This window comes from Amblyomma mixtum, chromosome 3 (genome assembly GCF_055824585.1).
Source record: "Amblyomma mixtum isolate Tamu chromosome 3, ASM5582458v1, whole genome shotgun sequence".
Taxonomy (NCBI): domain Eukaryota; kingdom Metazoa; phylum Arthropoda; class Arachnida; order Ixodida; family Ixodidae; genus Amblyomma; species Amblyomma mixtum.
The window spans coordinates 296,326,509-296,336,687 of NC_143014.1; the positions used below are offsets into that span (position 1 = coordinate 296,326,509).

The following is a 10,179-nucleotide window of genomic DNA, read 5'->3' on the forward strand; positions in this document are numbered from 1 at the left end:
CACCAACCAGCCCGAACCAATGTATTAATTTCTCTAAATCTCTTGAAACTGAGAGCGACTCTCGGCCTCCCATTTCCGACATTCAGGATTTGCACGGATGCTACGAGAGCTTAACTGCACGACTTAGGAGGAAACCCATCGTGGCCTTGGCTTTCAACAAAGGCTACACATCATGGAGGACGCAAAGAAATCAGGATGAGACTTACGTAAATTTTTAAGCTAACATTGAGTGTTCTGCCACTCAGGCTGCGACAGTAACCCAGCCAAGCTGTCGAGCCGGTCAAACTCGCTCTGGGGCGAGGCACGGCCACTTGAGAGATGCGCCAAAAACGCATCGGCTCTGGCCGTGCTGCGAGTTCCTCGAGGTTGGTGCCTGTGTGCGCGATTTCACAGTCCTATGGGGACCAAACATTTGCGATTACAGACTGGTGTGCGCCGTAGGGGAGGTCAGGAACAGCAGTTAAAGGTCAGGGCGTCTGTTTCCACTGCTCTATTTGTTAAGAGCATCACGTATGACCGGTGCTTCTTGCGCCAGATGCATCGGTAAGGGCACAGGAGACGCTCCTCTGTCATTACAGGCGGTAATTGTGTTAGACCACTACGAAATTGTGTGGTCATCCTTTGCGGCCTGAGGGGTCAGATTTAACCTCCGTGAAAAAATAACATAGGTGAGCGAACGCCGCCGCCAGCTCTGGAGCAGTAACGCTGTGCTTCCTTAGCGCGTTACAGATGGCGCTTCCAACCAGCGCCGTTCAAGGTTCGCTCGGCTGGCTTGAGAATGGCGTCTCTATTGGCAGTACAGTGCAAAGTTGAGAACACCATTTGAATTTTGACGACAGCTTTGTGGTACTCGTCACAGTTTAATGTTATCTCTAAAACTGTTGCCGCTGAGGTATTTCCCCTAACATTATCTGAAAAATATGTCCCCTGCTGTGGCGAAGAGCAAGCGATCAGATATTACGCATGGTCTTAGCAACGAACCGGTCTCATTTACTTTTTAAAACTTTCGAACGACTTCAATCTCGCAAGAGGATGATGTGCAATGCTGCATTAAGGTAGATGTCGGTTTCGGTCACCAAACTATTTTTTGCAGATGCCACAGCTGAGCCTCAGTGTTCCGGGAGAGCCGCTGAAAGCATGCAACTTGGCGCTTACGCGATTTTAGGAAAAAGTAAATTCTGAAAACAATTTTTCCTTCCCCGCCGTGCCCTAGTCCTCAGTCTGAACTCAACCGCCGAGGTGGCTCAATGGCTTTGGCGTTCGGCTCCTAATCCTAAGGTAGTGGGTTCTACCCTTGCCGCGACTTCCCTATTTCGATAGAGGCGAAGCTCAAAATCGCTGTCGTGCTGTGCGATGTCAGGTTTACACTGCGGCGTCAGAAATAGCGTGAGCCGCTTCGGATGGCTAAAACCCTGTATTGGCATCATCGTGCAAAAAATACATGCGCTATCGAAAGCATGCAGGTAAAGTAACCCCTCCGGAGCACGTAACTAGTCGAAAACGCCAAATTTTGTCCAGCCACAGCGTCAATGATAATCGCGTTTTCGAAATTCTAAAAAGTGATACTGGTATTACTAACGACCGACTACAAATATCTAATTGCAATTAGGCGCCTAACTCAAAAAGTTAAAAAGTTAATTATTAAATATTAGTTAACCAGCTTACTACTTAATACAAGTCACCGGTATTTCTGGTGTCCGCAAACACTGTAAATTCTATGCCACTGGTAATACTATTTATGAAAATTGTCGACAGTATTCGCTGAAATACCCGGCATATGACCTTCAAGTATTATAAGTCAAAGTCAGAACCCCGAACTGCTCTTTCTTCAGGAACTTAACAGTTGCCCATTCGCGGTAGCTTGGGTAAAGAGTACAAGGACAGTATGCGGTATAGTGGCTGAAATGTTGGGAACGTGTAATGCTTATTTTGGCCTCCCTTCTTACCGAACTATACTAAAGAAACATTCCAGTGGGCACTGATTCATTTTTGCTGTCACCTCAAACTTGAACCCACGTTCTGCCAACGGGTTGTTTGAGAGGTCATCCGCCGATATTCTAGGCAACTTTAATCCTTCAGCAATCGACCGAATTAGAAGAGGTTCTCGAGAAATGCCCTCTCGCACCTTCTTTCTCCCATTCGTGAAGCCAATGAAATGCTCTTTCAAGAACACCGAGTTGGCTGCACCCGGTAAGCGGCAGTTCAGGGCATTAAAAAGAGCCAGACGGACAGAAGGCGCCTGGTGCTCTAGCATGCCTTCTCTTCACGCGCCGGTTCGCGAACACGCTATCTCTTTAGCGGCCGCTTGCCCCTGCCGGTAACTTACCTACCATACTTTCCACACCATAGGTGTAACCAACTTTTGAGTCCACTTCAGTGGAGACTTTTAAGCAAAGTTGTATTGTGCTGCCACCTGATGAATGAAAAGAATAGCTTTTCCTGTAGTTTCTAGATTTGCCACCTGATGACAGTAAGGTCAGAAGCAGAAAAGCTGTTCGGAATTTAGCACGTGGGAGTTGTTGCCCGGCGCCTTCAACTCTGCGTGTTTTGAGACACGCCTGGTAGGTTTCTACATTTCCCATTTTTGAAATCAATACTTCCAGTTTTTAGAAAAAATAATCAACCTTTTCTGTTCACCTGTACTGGCACTAGGCCTACGCGTGATTCGATCGGCGCCAGCAGACAACATACATGTCGTTACAATTGCTGCTGGGGCGGCGGATATTAAGTGGGAACATATTAATACTACAGTAATTGACGAGATTTCTTTTAAGGGCCGAGAACATCCGGAGCCCATGGCTCTAAGCTCGAACCCAGGGCTTTCCCTGTCCCGGTACATTGTAACCAATCTGAACCCGGGCACGGCCCGCCATGCTCGGCGTCAGGCCCGGCCCTGCCTAGGGACGACCAAGCAGGAGCTCAGCAGCTGATTTGGACAGTGCGCGCAGGTAGTCTCCTATGTTACAAGTGGCCGACAAAGGTGCACAAATCAGGCCACTGCGGTGGCTCAGCCCTTACAAAAATTTCTACCCAGTTTTAATTAAATACTTATTGACTCTCGGCAATAAATTGTATTGTGGTTTAATTGAGAGCTTATAGACTTTTTTTGTCGAGTTTCAATTTAAAATTGGCCACCGTATTCCAATTGACTGTTTATTAACTTAACTCGATAGATCCAAATTGAGATTTTATTGACTGGCAATACATATTTAACTGACTGTTTATATACCTGCAGTTCACATTTAATTGCATGTCAATTAACACTGAATTCATATTAAGTTAACATTTAATTGCCAGTTTATTATGCACTCTTTTGTGGTTTAATTGACAGTTTATAGACTTTTTTGTGTTGAGTTTCAATTTAAAATTGGCCACCGTATTCCAATTGGCAGTTTATTAATTTAACTCAATAGATCTAAATAGAGATTTTATTGACTGGCAATACATATTTAACTGACTGTTTATAAACCTGCAGTTCACATTTAATTGCCAGTTTATTACTTGGCATTTTTATTTAATTGACCTGCAGTTCACATTTAACTGACTGTTTATTAAAAGATCTAAATACATCCAGTCGAAAGTTTACTGGTTGTTTATTACCTTGCCACAGTGTTCCGAGCTACATAGTGCATCCGCTATGTGCGTGTGGTGATCTCAAAATCACAACACTGCGATACACTCGCACAAAAGAAAATTGTTGAATTACCCTTCCTGGTGTTTCGAGACCAGATTTTCAGAAATGAGTTCTGTGACATGGCATAGTATGTTCTCATCTGGTGTGACTCAGCCGGCTGATACCAGCTCTGGTGTGCTTTGGTTTACTGTTTCCTGGTGCGGTTGGTGTAGCATTCCGGGATGATGATGTCAAAGGAAGGGTGAACCATCCAGAAACAAATTTGTTACCTAACATGTCTTCATAGTGATGCTCAATGTTTGGACATACTATCGTGAGCAAAATTAAGAAACCAATGCAAGTGCATGCTGAAACGTGCCATATTGCATATGGGCATCGGTCTCGACAACAGGATTGCTTCGTCAGGCGGCGCCCACATGCAGTTTGGTAAAATTCGGCAAGAACTCACAGGGGTCTCTCAAATTTGAGCACGGTAGTATGTACGTAGCAGCATGCAAATAAGTATTACATGATTCATGTTCTTGAGAAGCACGAAGAGCAAGTATGTATTGAAAGAACAAAAAAATGCTCACATTTGCCTAAGAGCAACCTTAGCTTTATTAGTAGACAAAAGCAGCGAATGAGTCGCACTGGAGGCCCCTCGCGTCATAGCGTGCATCTTTTCCGAGAAAGTCGAATATCTTTCATTGCCTTGATGGCAGCTTGAATCCATTTGTGTGTAGCGACAGTGCCTGAAGATTAAGGGAGAAAAATTATATATTTATTATGATATACACTGCTACAATGATTCCATTGCAAAGACAACTAGCAAATGCTGCTATTTGCATTAAAGGAGGATGGCTAATGTGACAGCACCCATGAATGCCAACACTGAATCAGATCTCTTAGGCCTCAACACTTTTAAAATACCGAGCTTCACAGCACATGGCTGCCAAATACCAACAGCCTTATTTCTAAAGCATGACAGCTGAGCATTCATGAAAATTTGTTAACTCCTGGCTAGTTTTTCTGCTCATGCACTGCCCCATTGGTCTCAGAACCTCGCCATTTAAGCTATTTATACTGTCCCTCACATGAGCTACAAACTATGCCCATCAATTAACCTCTTCTACACAAACCTTCACATGATGACATACCTACAGTGAATTGGTCACTAGCTTCCATCCCATACATTTGTTATTACCCTTTGTTTTGTGCTTCCTAATAAACCACTAACAAATCCTGAGTTGCAATTCTCGAATACACTGACGGAGTGAATATATACTTCTGTGCTAAATCCAGCTAAAACCAGTAATCACCTGTGAGTGCATCCATTTTCACTTGCGTGAGTGTCTTCTGTAGAGCCTTTTCCTTGCCTTCCAATATCCTTCTCCTGAGCAGCTGCCAATGAAGCTGCGCTGTACCACTGCTTCTCTTCACCACACAGTTGTGGTGGCCCGCTTCAGAAATACTGCATCCTTCTGGATTCCGTCCAGAGTTTGTACACAGCCTTTTCAATCTCGAAGCAATAAATGAATGCACCTGCAGGAAACAGAACACAGGAATAAAATTTCTATGCTATAGTCACAGCCAGGAATGAGGCGTTAATTGCGGGTTTAACGTCAAAGCGACTCAGGCTTTGAGGAACACCGCAGTGAAGGGCTCCAGAAATTTTGGCCACCTCGGGTTCTTTAATGTGCACATACATCGCAGAGTACACGGGCCTCTAGATTTTGCCTCCATCGACATTACATCGGTGCGGCCAAGATCGAATTGCATTTGTTGATTGCATAGTGTCATATGGTAATATGCTTTCATGCCTGTTGAAGCATGCAAGTCAGAAATCATGTAGTTGTTTAAAATAAACACAAAACTTACACCCTCACAATGATGGTGTCATGCAATAGTAGTAGGTTCCGATGTAAGAAAGAAGTGAAAACGGTAATTGTGTACTTTGCCTTTTTATAACGTTAACTGCACAAATCATTTAGGAAAATGATTTCATGCTGATGAAAATCACAGATTAGTGTGTGTAATAGCAAATATTCAAAAATAAATATAGTATGCAACAGTAGGAGCACTGCCTGTATATCACACAAGAGGCTGGGCTTGCTAAGAGCAATTCTGGAATTCCAGCTTTTCCACATGCCCTTGACACAACACTGAAATGTGCAATACCTAAAAAATTTAAATGTGATAAAGAAGGAAGTGTAACACACTGACGACTCACTAGTAGACAGAGGAAGTAGAAATAGTAATGCAATAACCAGCACTAAAACGCACTAGCCTTCATAACAAAACATGATGCAATTAGTCACATCAAGATGCAGAGCCATGCCAGACAAGCCAGTTTCTTAGAATGGCAAAAGCACCACTACACTCTAGTATTTCCAAAAAGGTGCGCATGTTACAAGCCAAGTGCTTCTTTATTGCTATGCTATTTTTCACTATGACCATTGCTGCTAAGTGCATGAGAAAAAGAGGGTAACATTTCGCATTTTACCTCTTTGTTGTTTGGTTTGCTTTTCTTTGTACTTGGCTCCTTTCTATTTCTGAGTATATACAGTGCAACCCATATAATGTGGAAAACTGATAATATAAACAGTTGTTAGTGCAGCATGCATTCATGTCTTATATCCTATTCTTTTCGAGTTGTTTAGCCATGCCATCAGGTAGCAAGCCAAAAATCTGAGTCAACCAGGTCGCTACAATCTCCTAGACAAATATATGTGAATTAGAGCAAGTATACTCACCGAAATGGCAAAAATCTTAAGGTTTACAGTTAAATTACTATTAATGCCTTTCATATTTTGCTCCTCAAGTGAAATCAGATGCCTTCGCTGGAAAGGTCTGTGAGGATCAATAACTTTGTGTGGGCTAGTCGGTTAAGCATCATTGTAAGAGGCAGCGCAAAAGAAACCAGGATGAAAGGGAAGAGACATATACCACAGGACGAGCGCTGAACTACCAACTGGTAGTTGGACGAGTGCTGAACTACCAGTTGGTACTTCAGCGCTCGTCCTTTGGTATACGTGTCTTCCCTTTCATCCTGGTTTCTTTTGCGCAGCCTCTTACAATGGGTCTCTGAGGAGTGTCATGTGACACTGGCGTTACAGTAGAAGAATGAAAGTTATCCTACGGCTACAACTGTTTAGGAGGAGTGCTATGTGACACAGGTATTACAGTAGAAGGATAACAAGGCTGTCCTCCTGCTGTAATATCGCCTTAAAATGCTGCTCTGTAGCCCGCCACTTCAAATCCAGAATCAAAGTTGCAGTATTGGATGACGCCTTATTGAGAAGAAACACACATATACTATTTCAAAGGGAAATGCCAACATATGCCGTCAACACTGGTTCAAAGCACACTGGTGCAACACACTGATCTCAACACAGAGTTCTAGAAAAACGCACTTTAGAAAACTCAGTACTTACATGTGTTCTGCAATACACGTTGAACGGGCACAGACAAGGAAGACAGCCCCACAGTTGGACAGCGGAGACATCCTTTTCAGTGACAGCTCTTTTCAGACCTCTTCACCATTGGACAGCAGGCACTTCACCTGCATAACATCATAATTTGAATTTCACCTGTGCAATCTATGGAAGATGACGTACCCACAATGACTGTGTTAATGGGTAAGAATTCGTACTGCCAGTTTCACACAAACACAAAGCAAAGTTTAAACAGACAAAAGTTACCTTGCTCACACTTGAATCCACAATAAGCTCTGCACTGTTTAGGGTTCTTCAGAAATAATTAATCTGAAAGGGCTGTTAGAAAAGGCTGCAAAGTGCTCGAGCCTATTTTTGGACTGGTTATTCTTCAACATCTAACAATGATTTTTCTTCACGGTCGCCTGCCACTAAAAGCACTTTACGGCTACACTAATGATCGAACAGGCAGTTTTCTCATTGGGGAAGCCGCATCACTCCTCTATTTACGCGAATACGCGTTCATACAGCCTGTTACTGGATGTGGCTTTTTGAGCTTGTAAGACACCACTGCAAGGCGATTGCACCGACAGTTCAGCCTTAGAGGGCGACGTATTCAGTCTGCCTTTGACTCCAACGCGATTAACCGCCCGCCACAGTGGCCAGTAGCGCGTATCGCTTGGTTTGGTTTGGTTTATTGGGGTTTAACGTCCCGAACTATAAGGGACGCCGTAGTGAAGGGCTCCGGAAATTTCGACCACCTGGGGTCTTTAACGTGCCCTCACATCGCACAGTACACAGGCCTCTAGAATTCGCCTCCATCAAAATTCGGCCGCCGCGGCCGGTATCGAACCGCGTCTATCGGGTCTGGCAGCCGAGCGCCGCAACCACTGAGCCACCGCGGCGGGTCTGGTGCCGCAGAGTCCGCTGCAGCGAACACGACTCGATGTCGTATCGAGCAGAGTATATCAAATGCCGAGCCCTGACGCGTACTCGCGTAGCGCAGTATGCAGCGCCAGAGACCGAATGACGCGCACTATGGGCCACCGAGGCGGGCAGCTATGGGTTAGCTGCGTCGAATGCAGAGCGAACACAGCATACCCCTAGAGCTCGACAGCAGGTGTAATCGTCTCGCATAGGTGTGTTCAAAGCTTACGAAGCCACTTCAAGAAATTGTATCGACGCGTGTACGCGCAGCACATAATGCAACGCTAAACAGGTCAAGTTGCGTGCACTATCGTCAAACCGCTGCGAGCGGATAGCGACGAAAAACATGCGTGCAGGCAGCAGTGCACAACCACGTCGAACAATGATTTTAGCTTATTTTCACGGCGTTCGCGTCGCAACGAATACACTGTGAACACAGACAGGCCAGCTAGTTATAGTGGCCGCATTTGTTTTTCCAGTCCCGGACTACTTGCTGGCAGGTCTCGGCTTCCGCTCGGACAGGAAAAGCGTCATGGTCACATGACCTACTTGCCATAGGCATGCCATAGGCTTCTTTCGAACTCGCCGCCAGAGCCGGGCTCCCCCTCGGTTACCGTACAAGGACGCTGTCATCTGCTAGCAGACGATGCAAGCCACGGCCACCACGACGCCGAAGCAACGCCGTGCGCTCGATCATGATACTGAGTCGATTTAAAGACTGTACTGTCAGCTTAGCGTAGGTGCATTACAGAACTCAGCTTCGGAGGTATGCTCGCCGCTACTGCTTGCGGCGAAGTTCGCACAAAGTAGCCCAACTCGTTGCGGATAGGCAGATAGACGAAAGCCTTCGCAAAAATGTTGACAACAAGCTCTATAGCTGCTCCAGTATACGAGTGGTTCACCTGCGATGCTTTCAGGTAAGCGTACAGACAGCATGTCACAAAACAAGCGAACGAGAACCTCTTGACGACACGAGCAAACAATACGCGCTCGCAGCTTCGAACGCGCGTCCGTGTGCGGTGGATTTCAAGAAAATAAACGAAGATGAAAGAACAAAAAGTCTTGCGATGGCTCAGAGAGCAGCTACGGAGCTCATTTGAAGGTTTAACGCATGATATCGACCTCCAGGAACACGAAAAGTACTCAAAATGCACACGGAGTCTAACTCAATATGGCTGCCAGCGCGGCGCGCAGCTGTCGTCTGCTGCCTTCTCAGCAGCCCGCGGACTGCCATAGGCTAAAAACGAACGCGTTGCTATGGCGATGCAGGCAGGTGGGCGGAGCTTTCGGGCTGCCCGAGAAAAACAAATACCGGACTCGAGTCCGCAAGTAGTCCCGGACAGTCCGGGACTGAAAAACAAATGCGCCCAGTGACTCAATGTAGAGTGCATTTTGCCACCGCATAAATAACCGTGCACAATGGCGGCAGCGCCTCATCTCTTCCGTTTCTTCTCGCCTTAGTGCTAGGTGGTTAATTTGCGTGGTGGCAAATTGCGCGCATTCCTGCGCATTATTACAGGTCTTACCTGAAAACGAAGACTCGACGCCTTCCAGTAACCGCTTTCTTCTTTTGTAAGGCGGTTCCGGTAGATAAAAGACGCAGCAGCTTCCATCGGTGAAGTCCAACGTGCTGTCATGACGAAAAGCCAGCAGGGTTCCCGGCGCGGTCGCTTTTTCACGAAGCACACGAAGGGCTGGAAATTGTACTGCCAGCGGTGCCAAAAGCTACGATCACAAGTCAAACCAAACACGAGTTTGAAGCAGCGATTTTGAAATAAATACAACACAAAACATGCCCCAACGAGCGAGCGACGAGCACAAACGGCAGCACGCCGGAACGACCCACGTGGTCGCGTGGTGCCCGGATGTGTTCGTCTTGTCACGTGACCTGCCAGCCTGCGCGCTCGATTTGAACGGCGTTAGCAAGTCCGCGGCGCGGGCGCAAGGTACATATGCTGTATATTGGTTTCTCAATAGGTGTGTTGAATACTGGTCTCACGAGGCATTTCAACAGCCTGTATGCTTATACTCTATGGTCCAATCAAGATGATGCCATTTTATTTCATGCGTTTGCCTCCTTTTTGTTGTAATAGTCTTTAGTTATACCCTCGTGTACATACGTGTGAATGCTCCCTTTGTGAGCAAATGTGTACGGCCCCTTATAACCCACACCTGTAAAAATCCCCAATTGGATTGACATCTTCA

At 45.8% G+C, this 10,179-nt stretch overlaps 1 long non-coding RNA gene across 1 annotated transcript; it reads right to left on the bottom strand.

The window, feature by feature from the left end:
- Positions 1 to 4,207: 4,207 nt before the first annotated feature.
- On the bottom strand, positions 4,208 to 9,778 carry LOC149355288 (uncharacterized). The gene is made up of 4 exons (XR_016291484.1): positions 9,501 to 9,778; positions 7,048 to 7,175; positions 4,933 to 5,155; positions 4,208 to 4,365 (listed from the first exon to the last, which is right to left on the bottom strand). It is a non-coding gene; the product is annotated as an uncharacterized LOC149355288 (long non-coding RNA).
- Between the last annotated feature and the right edge of the window lie 401 nt (positions 9,779 to 10,179).